At 43.2% G+C, this 13,276-nt stretch overlaps 1 protein-coding gene across 1 annotated transcript in view; it reads right to left on the minus strand.

Moving 5' to 3' along the window:
- Window positions 1-13,276, minus strand: part of emei (transmembrane protein 161-like emei) — a 196,903-nt gene that overhangs the window by 145,892 nt on the left and 37,735 nt on the right. The window lies entirely within an intron of this gene.

Below are 13,276 nucleotides of genomic sequence, written 5' to 3' on the forward strand. Positions count from 1 at the left end.
GAGACGAAGCAACTTTTCTCGGATCGTGACCTGCGGGTGTACTGTCCGGATCCGGTCTGCGAATGAAGTAGGTGATCTTCGCCCTCAGTTGTTTTAGAGACAAATTTGAACCTGGTGTTTCTCCTTTAAAGAGCTGTCCTCTCCCAAAGTCTGAAGTTCTATGAAGATAGACCTTTAGGCACTCCATTGGACACAGAGAGACATCTTCCTTCAGAGGGCAAGTTCTCCAGGGACCCCACCTCTTGGTGGGTAGCTCGTTTTTAGCGAGAAACGTTGGATCAGGAAAAAGATTCAGTTCTCCCCTTTCTGTGAACTGAATATAACCCTCATCTCTAGAAAGGGCCACTATTTCACTAACTCTGGCCCCCGAGGCTAGAGCAAATAAGAATATAACTTTTTGGGTCAAATCTTTCAGAGAACAGTTCTCATTGTTCAATGTTGATGCAAAGTGAAGAACCTTATCCAAGGACCACGAGATGGGCCTCGGAGGTGCTGCAGGCCTCAGTCTAGCACAGGCCTTAAGGATCTTGTTAAAGATTTTGTTAGAGAAGTCTACTTGGAAGGCGTACAGTAAAGGTCTAGTCAAGGCAGATTTACACATTGTTATCGTGTTGGCTGCTAAACCCTGTTCATGAAGATGAATAAAGAAGGATAAACAGAAATCTGTTGAGATCTCCTTTGGTTTCTTTGCCTTGACAAACGCAACCCATTTCTTCCAAGACGACTCATATTGTCTACTGGTAGATTTAGACTTATATTCTTCAAGAAAGTTTATACTGTCTCTCGAAATCCCGAACCTTTTCTTAACTGCTAAGGAGAGAAAATCATGAGATGAAGGTTTCGGGTTTTCTGTGATGAAGCGAAGACAGTCGACTTCTGTACTTGTTGAGTCAGAACTGGGCCCGGCAATGGGACCAGCCTCAGCTGCAACTCCAATACTAAAGGGAACCAGATGCTCATTGGCCACGTGTGAGCTAATATCGCTGCCATTCCCTGAAAGGATCTCAGCTTGTTGAGGACTCTCAACAGAAGGTTGGATGGAGGGAACAGGTAAATCCTGGACCATCTGTTCCAATCGAGGGGCATAGCGTCCACTGCTTCCGCTAGAGAGTCCTCATATGGGGCCACGTAACGAGGTAGTTTCTTGTTGTCGCTCGTCGTGAAGAGGTCGATCTGCAGTTCTGGGGCTTCACGTAAGATGAAGGAGAATGATCCTGCGTCTAGGGACCACTCTGACTCTATCGGCGTGAGCCTGGATAGAGGGTCTGCCGTCACGATGCGGAACCCTTGGAGGTGAACTGCTGATAAGTGTCATCTCTTCTTTTCCGCCAAACGGAAGATGGCCAACATCACTTGGTTGATTTGGGGCGATCTCGAACCTTGACGATTCAGACATCTCATTATTACTTCACTGTCCAGGACCAATTTCATGTGGGTCGAGCAGCGAGGAGCCAATTTTTCAGTGTAAGGAAGACTGCCATGGCTTCCAGAATGTTGATGTGGAAGGTCTTGAATAGATCAGACCAAGTCCCCTGGTCTTTCCGTTGGTGAGAGTGATCTCCCCATCCTTCCTTTGATGCGTCTGTGTGGATGATGACTGAAGGTGGAGGTGGTTGTAAGGGTACCGATTTCTTCAGGTATTTGGCCTCCGACCACGTCTTGAGAAGTGATCGTAGTCGAGTCGGTATTGGTCTTCTTAGATCTCTATGAGCATTTGATGTGTATCTTCTCCAGACTCCTGTTACATCCTTTAATTGTGCTCTTAGCACCGGGTCTGTCAATGATGCAAACTGAAGGGAGCCCAGCACTCTCTCCTGTTGGCGTCTTGATATCCGACCGGATTTCAGAAGTCTCTTGACAGATCCCGCTATCTCTCTTCTCTTCTTTGACGGAATGGAGAGACAGTGTGACTGTGAGTTCCAATGTATTCCAAGCGATTGAAACTTCTGAGCTGGAGATAGTCGAGACTTTTTGCTGTTGATCTTGAATCCCAGATGTTCCAGGAACTGGATCACTTTCTTGGAGGCTTGCATGCATTCCATCTCGGATGCTGTCCACACCAACCAATCGTCCAGGTAGGCTACTACCTGGACACCTTTTAGGCGTAGTTGATGAACGAATGCATTTGCAAGCTTCGTGAAGATCCTTGGGGCTATGTTTAGCCCGAAGGGCATGGCTCTGAAAACGTATTTCTTCTTCTGTAGCCTGAATCCTAAGTAGGAGGAAAGTTGACGATTGATTGGAATATGCCAATAGGCATCTGCCATGTCTATTTGGGCAACAGGGTCCTTATGTGTTGAAGGGTTAACATCCTGAACTTGTAGTTTACTATGAACTTGTTGGGAAGTGACAAGTCCAGAATGACTCTGAGTTTGTCTGAGCCCTTCTTGGGAACACAAAACAGCCCTCCTTGAAATTTGATGGATTTTGCCCTCTTTATTACTCTTTTGCTCAAGAGTTCTCGGATGTATTCTTCCTGAACGGGGGTGGAGTGTTGGAAGAATTGAGGGAATGTCCGTGGAGCTGTGTTCCAGCTCCAACCTAGTCCGTTCTTGATCAGGCTGTGGGCCCAGGGATCGAAGGTCCAACAATCCCGAAATGAGTATAGTCTTCCTCCTACCGGAAGCATCTCATTTCTGCTGTTGACCAGAGGATTTGCCTCATTGACCGCATCCTCCCCTATTTCCTCTTCCTCTTGAGGGGCGTCTAGAGGAACCTCTAAATGTTCCTCTACCTTTCGGCCGAAAGGTAGTGGACTGTCTCTCAAAGGCTGGAGTAAATGCTGGTGACTGTGTCACCACCTGTTGGGGGTACCAACTGGTAGGTGGGTTGAGGTTGTGCCACCACCTGGGGCACCGGGGGAAGACTTCCTTTTTAGTGACAAGCCCCACTTCTGGAGAAGGTTCCTATTCTCCGTGGTGGCCTTGTCGACTACTTCCTTGACCATTTCACTCGGGAAGAGGGTCCTTTCCCCAGATATTGGAAGATATTAGCTTCCTGGATTCGTGTCTCACTGCAGCCGAGGCAAACATGAACTCCCTACAAGCCCTTCTGGCTTTAACGAAGCCATATAGGTCCTTCGTTACAGTAGCCAAATGTGCTTTGGCCACAACCATAAACATATCTGGGTTCTTAGGGTCGCTTGCCATTGTCTCTAAGGTAGTCTGGAGGAACATAGAAGTGGCAAGCCTTTCTTTAGTCTCTTGCTCCCTGCGCAAGAGAAACTCCGACAACTTACGGAGGTGCTCACCGAACTGGCGTTCGGCAATATCTGCCTCCAAATTCCCGACTGAGAAGGTAAGATGTACTTCCTTCCTGTCATTCTGGTCCATAGACAAAGCTAGGGATAAGGGTCTACACTCCTCGAGTGTTGGGCAAGGTTTCCTGCTTCGATTGCCTTTAATACGGCCTTGTACCCTTTTTTCATGAAGGGGAAGGCCCGAGTAGTTGAAGCAAGAAAGGAAGGTTGTTTCTTACTCAGGGCTGGCACCTTGGAATTAGTGAAGCCCCTCTCCTTCAAGGTACTAGCCAACAAAGCCTGAGATTTGGAATGGTAAAAAACTACAGTATGACCTCTTTTGGCTCTGTCTCTTCCTTCGACGCTGGTTCCGCCTTCAGACGGACGAAGCAGTCTGGATAAGACTCGAAGCTGGGCCAAAACTCCACATCCTCAATGGGGACTGATCCCACCTTTTCAGAGATATAGTGAGCCCTCGCTACTTCGCGGTTCGACCATCGCGGATTCACCACTTCGCGGATTTTTTTCATAACCCAGGTATATACATATATCGCGGATTTTCCGGAAATTTCAAAAATACCGCGATGTGACCGATGGTGCGAGATTGGAGAAAGTAAGGAAAATTGAATCATGATTGATTTTCAATATAAATGAAACTTTGAGGAGCAACAAAGATATCATTTGTTAGAGAGATAGAGAGAGGTAAGGAATGGGAGGTAGTGAAAAGTAGCCCAGAGAGAGAGAGAGAGAGAGAGAGAGAGAGAGAGAGAGGGTAGAGAGAGAGAGAGAGAGGTAGAGAGAGAGAGAGAGAGGTAGAGAGAGAGAGAGAGAGAGGTAGAGAGAGAGAGAGAGAGGTAGAGAGAGAGAGAGAAGAGAGGTAGAGAGAGAGAGAGGTAGAGGGGGGTTTTAAATGTAATAAACAAAAAAATTTGATAGGTTAAAACACATTGGTGCTTATGTAATATCAACTGTATACTGTAGACGGTTTGAATAAGTTAAGAAATGGTATAAACGATACTTTGTTAGTGTATTCGTACACTCTCAAGAGCGGCAGCTACAGTAGATGTCAGCGGATCTAATCACAGCCAAAAGTAAAACAAATAGAAGTCAACAATACTCGATTTTTAAAACACACCCGAAATTTAAAAACAAAAGTACACGCTTTCTTAATGTGCAATTAACTATTTAAAGAGTAGCAATTTTCTAGAATAAAATGATGTTTCCCAAAAAATAGTGGTTTGCTGATGAAATCGGATGCCGTATTTTTAGCTATGATTGAAATGGATGTAGACTCGGCATAATTTTTTCGTTTCGTATTTAATTGACACTAAGAAAACTAATTTTAGTTTCTTTATCTAAATGTAAGTATTGTATAACACGAAAAGAGAGAGAGAGAGAGAGAGAGAGAGAGAGAGAGAGAGAGAATCAGCTGTTGTAATCAAATGGCGTGTTTTTGTTTCGTGAGAATTTCATCGCCACGACTATAACAACAACATACTGTACTGAACTTTACAGTATTATACAGACTACTGTAATATGATAAAGTAAAATATTTGTGATCTATTTGATATGAAATGGGGCTATTTTTTTTTGTTTAAAATTTACATTTACGTATGTAAAACAACTCTCTCTCTCTCTCTCTCTCTCTCTCTCTCTCTCTCTCTCGTAAATTGTTTTCCTGCTTTGCTACGTATGTATGATTTTATATAGATACGGTAAATAATATTTGTAATAACATATTTTATAAAAGCTTTTACTGTAATATCATTATTTATCACTTTCATCATGCGCGTTAAATACCTTCGTTTGTTTACTGAGCGTACTTTATGACGCCGTCGTTTCAGGCGACGTCATAAAGAAAAACATTTCATTTGGAAGTCCTAAGAAAAATTAAGTCAAACATTGGTAATAACAAAATCAACATACTGTACTGAATAATCAATATAATCGATGCAAAAAACTAACCTATACACAGATGTGTAAATGCGTTTGTTTCTTCATTATGATCAGAGATAAACGTAAACATAACATTGGTTGCCATTTTTTATCGTGCTTTTTGGCGTGTTTAGGAAACACATGATATAAAATCGCCTTTAATATTTGTGCCTGTTTTAGTTTAGGGTACTGTAGTACATTCATTAAGTGTTCTGTACATTGAAGGGTAGTTTGTTAACAGTACTACGAATAAGGGAAGGTTTTAAAAGTCTGAATATACATGTTAAATATGTAAATATGGTGTCACTACTTCGCGGATTTTCACCTATCGCGGTCGGGTCTGGAACCTATCTACCGCGATAAACGAGGGTTCACTGTATAGATATTCCCGTTTGTCAGGGGCATGTATTCCGCATGCCTCCACGGGTTCACATCAGAACATGAAGGAAGTTCCTTCACGTTGAGTCTCTTGTGAGACCCACGGGATGCTGCAAGTTGGCGTATTTCCAACCTCAACGCAGCTTCCTTTTCTTCATTCTGCTTCTGCATCTTCTCCATCATTGACATGATGGAAGACAGTCTTCTCTATGTCATCAGATGGAGGAGCAGATGATGTCGAGGGTACTGGTTCTAGGGCAAGAACCGACGAAACAGAAGCCGACTCGACTTCCTCCTCCTCGGTATCAGGAGCCAAAGTAGACTCCTCTTCTTGACCTCCTGCAAGAAGGTCCTTCTCAGTGTCTTCTGACACCTCTGACATCCTGTTGTCTAGCTGGATGTCCTTCATCGCGTCCAAGACCTCCGACTGGACGGATAACTGGACGCAAGGGGGGTCTGTGCGAAGCTGTGGTATGACAGCATCCTTATATGCTTTAGGGAAAAGATAGGCCCGCATCCTTTCATTCGGAACGTAAGGCCCCTTGGCGTTCTTTTGGAAGCCACGAACCCATCTACGCAGCTTTTCTCTTGCTGCATCCCTTGACTCCGCTGACTTGGGGTCATCAAAAGCCTCAGTAACCAAGGCTTTGCAAACATTATATACCTGGGGGTCCCAATACTTCAGAGGTCCCTTGGTGATGGAACAGCGTGCGTGTGCCCTACACACCTCATGGCCCGCACAAGCTCTTGCACCTCACGTTGCAGAAGATGCTGCTGCACTTAGGGTGATCCTCCTGTAAAGAGAGGAAAATAAAATGAGTATACGGTGGTTCATCTCACTGGACAAACTATACTAACATAATAATTAATAGTTTTTGTTTTGCATATAGCTTAGGATAGATAAGCTAGAAATTAAATAGTTAAGACATACATGTGTTTCCTGCCCAGCCAATTGCTGTGACCTCCCTCAAAATTAAAACCAATTTTAGAAAGCCCATTGGAAGTGTAACTTAATTCTGGCTCCCAGAAGGTTTAAGATTGACGATCATCATCACTGATCATTTATCAGTCTACAGATAGAACTTCCTTTCTTCATATTGTATGGTCTCAACAATAGGCTGCGCATGGCTACACACCGTATGTTGGAAAATTTAGGCTACCGTATAATATATACTGTAGTTTTCTGTTAGCAGTATGATCTATATTGCAAATATACTGGCTACTGTATAGTCATATAATGTAGTTCTAGCCGGCATGTTGCCGGCAAGGCTAGCACCAGGGCACAGTTCAGTCAGCGTATTGCCGGCTGTGGTGGTGGCTGGCAGCCCGCCGGCCACCGGCGGATCGCCGGCTGTTGGCACACTAGGCCAGCCGGCGATCTGGTTATATAGACGGCGGTCGGCAGACCCCTGGCCGCCGGCACCCCACCAGCTCTCGGCCTACTAGGCCAGCCGACGACCTGCCAGTCAGTGTATGCAATCTGAATTCGGCCGACTCTTTGCCTGCCAATTCAGTTGTGCCGGCGACTATTGGGCTGCCGACGCACAAGTCTAACAAGCACGTTGCTGGCTAGGGTAGTGGCCGGCAGCTGCCGTTGGGTTAGAACCCGGCGACACTAGCCAATAGAAAGAGAGAAAGCATGGAGTGAAGGATAGTGTAAGAGCTCTGCCTTACTGCCTTCTTCCAGAATGAGGGTTCAAATGGAAGGGGAGAATGTATATTCAGGCTTCCACCCATCCACAGCTATTGCCGGTCTCTGCCAGCCACAGGTTTGCGAATGGCATTCCAAGAGAGGACTGAAGAACACTCTACAGCAAAAGGGATCTTCTGCCGGCAGCCAGCCCAGCTATCCCGGAGCATTGCATCCATAAGGGAGAGCTGAGTGACTTTGCTACTACCGACAAAAGCCCGAGCCAACCCCACAACCTGCCGGCATTCGGCGCGATTGTAGGATGAAGGCCAAAGGTTTGTGATAGACTAAAGGACAGAGTGGGGAGGGGCGAGGGTCCTATGGGGTATGGAAGGAGCCAGCAGGGTTGCCGGCCCTACCACACCCTTAAGAGAAACTATGTTCCAGTATTGAAGCCATCCCAGACGGCAGGAGAATTCTATTCTCCAGCCTAGGGTCGGCTAATACAGTAAAGGGGCTGGCAGCGCTCTCGCCGCCACCCCTAAACAAGAGAGGAACAGAGTTCCAGTGCCGGTGTCACCTAGGCAGCATAAGAATGTCTATTCCTCAGCCTAGGGTCCGCCGGCACAGGACAAGTCAGCTAGACCACAGGGAGAAAGTATCAATATCATATAAAGCCTTCAGGTGCGGTCTAGGGAGGTCTAGCCTCCTATGCCGGCAGCTTAGTCCAGCAGGGGAATGCTATTCACCCTGCCAGCCAGCTACCGGCATTTGCGGTTATAGGGAAGGGACAGAAAACCCTAGCCAAGTCCTGTCTGAATTATAACTCGAGGCACGACTGACTAGGGTTATAGCCTAGGCTAAACTCAAGAGGGAGGAGGGATTACCCTTACATCTCCACAGGAGACAAGTATCGCCTTATAGTAATTCTAGGAGATATCTATCTCCGCCTGAATCAATAAAACGATACACGAGGGTAACCAGAGAACATGTATGAAAGTATACTAAAGCCACTAGGCAGGTAGCCTAGTAGCAGTGAGAATCGATTACCTAAATCACCGAAACTTTCTCGTATACTATCTTGGAAGAGGAAGATATTATGCAATCAATATATCTTACATGTATAAATTTTGCCTAAAGCTTCATTAAATTTGTAGCACTAGGAAAGTCTATTATATCATGCATGAAAGTACTAAAACTGAAACACCTAGGCTAGGAAGCCTAGCGTAAACAAGGTTCGGTTACCTGAATCCCCAAAACTAAAATTAATACTATTGGCATAATATAAAGAATTCCTAGTAATGAAGGCTGAATAGCTAACATTATTTAATGCTCTTATACCGGGAAAGTCGTTCTGGCTAACTAAATGACTCATGCGTTACGAACGACAGCGCCCATGATGCCTCCGGCTCAGGCAACAGCTCTTGCATACGTTAATTTAACCTAAATTCATTTTATAAAAAGGCAAGAGCTTACATTTATACAATGTAAAGATCAAATACTCAACTTTCCAGAGGCAGAAGAGGCTGGAGATTGCATGATAAATCCAAAAATTCCAAAATAGCGAGAGAGCACCAGGAAAATCACCGAGCAGTAGCGCTACAAATAACGGAATAAAGATGGCGGCGATGATGACATCATCTAGCTACTCAAAACAGTAACGGAGGAGCGGAACCTTACTAAGGGCTCCCCTTTGTTTTTTCTTGCCACTTTTCCCCCTCGAAGCAAAAACGCTATTCGGGGTGAAGATAGCTATGTGGCGTGTCAAGAATACGTCCTCTGATATTATACGATATCCCTGAAAAGAAAAAGTAGGGATATTCGCGACCGGAGTTAGAATTCTGGAGACCTTAAGGTAAATTCCCTAGGAATATCATTGTAGTCAAATATACCCTAGGAAGCTACTTAAAGGAACCTTCCATCAGGACGACATGGCCTGAGCCCAAAAATATATATATATATTTTTGGGCTCAGGCCATGTATATATATATATATATATATACACATATATATATAATATATAGATTATATATATATATATATATATATATGTATATATATATATATATACTGTACATACACACATATATATATATATATATATATACTGTATATATATCTATACACATATATATAATATATATATACATACACATATATACATATATACATATATATACATATACAGCATACATATATATACATATACAGCATACACACATATATATATATATATATACATATATATATATATATATATATATATATATATATATATATATAGATAAGATAGATAGATAGATAGATATATATATATATATATATATAATATATATATATATATATGATGACTAAGGGTTGACCCTGAAGACTTGCCACCTTAGCGAAAAGCTTTGTAGGCAACCCCCCACTGGTGATAAGGAAGGGGACATGCCTCTTCATCCAGATTGATATCCTCTCGGATCATAGGTAGGTCTAGGAGCTTGCCTCCCAGGCTGTTATGAATCTGTTGGTGGCAAAAGTCGTCTATGCAGAGGAACTGGCTTGAAGGGCAAGTTTTTTAGCTGCTGCTGGGAGAGTGGGTAGGCAACCTTGGTGCTTCTACCCTTCCTATCATAGGGGTTTGATGTAACCTCTCTACCTTCACTCTACACATAGCTACATCCGATGGAGGGAACAGAGAAGGAGATCTCACTCAGTTAAAATCCAAGGAGAGGAACAGATAAGGTATCTCACTCAGTCAGGGTTTCTCAGGGCTAACATATCTATGGGTGACCGTTGTCAAGAGCATTTGGCGAAGAGTTGCACCTCTTTAGGATCCAGTTAAGCCATAGGTAAAAGGAATTCAAAGGCTTTAGCCCCAGATCGAGATAATTCCTCAAACTGCTTAAGGGCGTGTTATTCTGTTGAGTTCTCTGTGACCACAAAGTAGGATACTGCTCCAGACGAGAGGTCTAGCCATGCGCAGGTGTGGATTGCAGACATAGCTGCTACATACATGGTCGCCATTACGGGACCTGAATAGATGGAGGGGAGGTTGGACAATTTATTAACTAGTACCGATGTCACCAGATTAGCAACATCAGAGTCAATAATAAGTAGGCCTTGAAAGGTGCCAGAGTGTACATAACTTCTCTGACACGAAAGGGCTAAGGGTGGTAGTTTTGAGAAAATGCTGGCCATAAGGGAATTTTCAGATTCTGAGACTTATGTATCAAGCAAATCTAATGTGTCTTTTGTCTAGTTAGAAAGCACCACATCAAACCTGTGTTTGTTGCTTTGAGATTATGGGAAGATTGAACCAATTGCACGCTGTTTATTAGCGGTTTACGTGTGAGGGGACTCATTCAGTCCATCTAAACAATGGATGAAGCTCATAATCTTAACAAATTGGGAAGCCAATGGATGAAGCTCATAATCTTAACAAATGGTGAAGCCTTTAAGCCAGAAATCGGGACCTCGAGGACTACTACTTCAACTGAGCTGGTGCTCGCGCGCAGCGAGGTTCTCCAAGGAGTTATTAATAATGATAATGTCCAGTTGTTCCACTTTCGGAATAACTGGTTTAACAGTTATCGCTGGGTTCTTTGTTCTTCCTCAAACATTCTTCTCTTCCCTTGTGTCATTCATATTGTGATGGGAATAGGAGGCAGAGAAGGAGCGGAATGATCATGTCCAGCTCACTCCCGTTATAAGAGCATTAGCCTCTAGCAACAGACCGTGAGGCGGAAGAATTGCAATCTCTCTCTGACCTCAATTTTCATAGCGAGAGAGAAAATTTCCTGTAGGTGCTATCTGGATGGGCCTCACCTATGACATCTAACAAATGTAACCTCATCTGTGTCAGATGGCGGTGTAATTCATGGGAAGGGGATAAACGCTTCTCGCCCCTTATCCATTCCCTGTACTTGAAATGAATCATCTGAAACAAAATGCTGTTACATAGAATGCGTGACATGTGAAGCATTACGACACTTAAGCCAAGAGCTAGTGTGGGGCTGATAATGTAAATTATTGGGTTTGCTATAAGTGTAAGTCAAGGCTTTGGTATCGCAAGTTCTAGCCAGATGTTTATAAAACTCCAGGGGAATTTTAAAATAGCAGGGTGTCGATCTACCACGCATTTCAGGGTACGTTGATCGTAAACTAGCTTGAGAGGTTTTAAAAGCATCATGTCATGTGTTAGCATTGTTATTTTGCAGAGAAATACTCTCATGTGTAAAGATGGCGGCATTTTTCGTGATGTCATGATGTTTGAAAGTGACAACTCGTTTAGAGTTGTTGGCCTGACCAGAGATGGCAGTGAGTATAGTGACGTCATTACGCTTTGCCACAGCAGTGCTTACAGACTTGTTAAGCTGAATATTCGGCCTGGCTAAATTTTTAATAGACAAAATTTGGGGAATTTAAGAGGGTTTTGTCACTCGATTTCTTTAAACTAGTAGGCTTAGAAGGAGACAATTGTTTAGAACAGCTTGGCATTGCCAAGTGTTGGGATGTGGACACAGAGGAAGCGGTCCGATCACCCTCTTAATAAAGGAATGACATGTATTGTAATGCACCCTGGGAACTCTTTAGTAGAGATCAATGCCAAGGATCCCTGGGCATATGAGGTAAGCCTTGCTTGTTTGGATGAGCTGGAGACTGGTAATAATGGTCTTTCAATAGTACTGCTTCAGTACGAGGGAAAATGGCAGGCTCAACTCTAAGGTTCTACAATTGGGAGAATGGAGATCCTTTCAAAGCTTGGATTAGAGCACAGTACTTCCAAGAACGGAAAGATCTTATTTGTACATTGTATAATTAGACATGTAGGATTCCCCACTCAACACACTCATAGGTGGTAAAGGAGATCAAAGCATAGGCTACCAGGGTAATCAGGGACTGAGGATACTGATATTGGACCTGGCTCTGGGAACACAGTGGCCGTAGCCAAAAGATCCGCTATAAGTACTGGTTCAAGTTCATACTGTACATTATCAACACTCGATGATAAAAAATTAATAAAAATCTCATGGCATTCATCATCCGTGACTGGAGCCTCGGTGGGCTCCTGACACGAAGAACATGGTGGGAGGATAACGTTCGTCGCAAAGACAAACTTTTGTTCTTACCACTGCTGACAGAAAACGAAGAAGAACATTCTCGCTTAGATCGTTTCTTGCGAAAAAAATTTTATCTCTCACACTGGGAGGAATGCCACTCCCTGCAGTACTCACATGGTGATTCCACAGAACATCTCTTACCACGCTAAGAGGGACAAACAGGGTACAGATTAACTTCAACCCGGCTCATGAAGGTACTACTCGGGACATCCATCACAGTCAGGGCATGAACGCATATTTGGCTTGCTAGACATAACGCACTCACTTGTTACACACAAATAATGATACAAACGCAAGTGACAGTGAATATTGGCACAAAAGAAACAAGCAATACTTATATTGATGGCAAATGCAGATATCTGATGGTAAAAAGGAAGTGAAATACATCCTCCTAACTACTTAACCAGGAGTGTATGGTCAGCATCATGTGCGGGCGTCCTACCCCACATGAACAGTGGTTGCTTGGCAACTAAAAGAATGATGCAATCAAAACCTTTTTCTTTGATTGTCTGGTCGTAGAGAAAACAAGACTAGGATTAACCCATATAAATGACTCAGAACTTTGTATCCGTGTAGAAGCAAGTAAACTTACTTATAAACATAATGCAAAGAATTTGAAAGGCCTTAAAATTCAAATGGCAAATTTCAAAATCCTTATTCCTCATACCAAGTGAAATCTGATTTGTGATAGCAGCTACTGTACATAAAGGCAAAGATAGCTACTTGCATAAAATAAAAAGAAAATGAATATGAAATAAATGTGATTTACAATAACTAGAATAATGTAAAAAGTTTAGTGATATAAATGGATGTTGGCTAGGATTTGAGGTCAGTATATATATGTGAACTAATTACTTGCCTCAACTGCGCACACAACATGCAGTACATTAACCATCATTGTAAAACTTCTTCAGTTATGTTGCTTTTTAATACCCCATTGCATATGGTGAAAGGAAAGGTGAAGACCAAAGCTGAGGTAGATGAGCTAAT

The sequence above is a fragment of the Palaemon carinicauda genome, chromosome 19, assembly GCF_036898095.1.
Source record: "Palaemon carinicauda isolate YSFRI2023 chromosome 19, ASM3689809v2, whole genome shotgun sequence".
NCBI classification, from domain to species: Eukaryota; Metazoa; Arthropoda; class Malacostraca; order Decapoda; family Palaemonidae; genus Palaemon; species Palaemon carinicauda.